The following is a 1,174-nucleotide window of genomic DNA, read 5'->3' on the forward strand; positions in this document are numbered from 1 at the left end:
GTGTGTGTGTGTTGTGTGTTGTGTGTGTTTGTGTGTGTGTGTGTTCACCTGGGAGTACTAGGCCATTTCAGTACAGTAGAGACAAATCATGGATGGACTCAGGTCGTAAATACAGGTTGTGCAGCAGTCCTATAAAGCCTGTGCAGTACAGAGTTATGCCCTGCACAGAGCAGTCTGAAACAAAACACTGGTTGTTTAAGCAAAGACCTGGATAGGTCAATGCTGAGCTGTGGTCTGATTGGAAAACGACTCTATTTGACTAGTTAGATTAAGAATTACAGGCAAACACATGAAGACAGCCCTTACAGGAAACTTTGAAGAGAGCTCTTTTCATCACGAACATAGTGTTCAAATTAGGAAAAAGCTTAACAATGAAAGGCTGTTGTAATTATATTTCTTCTCTCTACCACACAACCAAAGTCAAATAAAACTGAGAGGGTCAGAGAGCAACAATGTTTTATTCCATTGCTGTCCAGCTACATATAATTGTTTACCTTTGGCAATTTCCTAACACACAAATCTGCCTCCCTGTTGCGTAAATGTTCCAGGAAAAGGAATGATCATATTTTCATTTTATTTATTTTAGGTTAAGTTGGTTAGGTTGTCAGTAATAGTGAACACTGTGTACTTTCGGTCAATTTATTGGGATGTGGAGAATATAAAGCAACACACCATATCATTATGCCGACCTTGTGCTTTCAAGGCCCACCCAGACGCTGCCGCTGATGTGTTTCACATTACAGATGTCACTGTGCAAATATAACCAGAGCAAATGGGTTTTTACTGGAATGATTTCATTGCAACGTTTATTTGGCTTGCTGCAATGTCAATGAAATAATGTTTAATATTCTTCTTTTCTAACTACTCTTTTGAGAAGTTTAAATTCTAGTCCTTAGACTCAATTGAGCTGCTCTGTCTAACTAATGTTTTAAAAAATAAAAATCAATTCAAAATAAAGTTAATGAATGAATAAACACTTGCAGCAATGGACCAATAGCTACTACAGTATACAGGGACCAGTCATAGTAAATCTACTTGACGAACAGCTTCTGGTCTTCCTTCTCCTCCGTATCATGACAGAGCCAGGCGGTATGTAACCTGTCTCAAAATGACCTTTACTTGTCTCATTTTATTATGACTTTTTTGAAAAGACTTTGCCCTTAAGTTACTTTAA

This window comes from Gadus chalcogrammus, chromosome 13 (assembly GCF_026213295.1).
Source record: "Gadus chalcogrammus isolate NIFS_2021 chromosome 13, NIFS_Gcha_1.0, whole genome shotgun sequence".
Lineage (NCBI taxonomy): Eukaryota > Metazoa > Chordata > Actinopteri > Gadiformes > Gadidae > Gadus > Gadus chalcogrammus.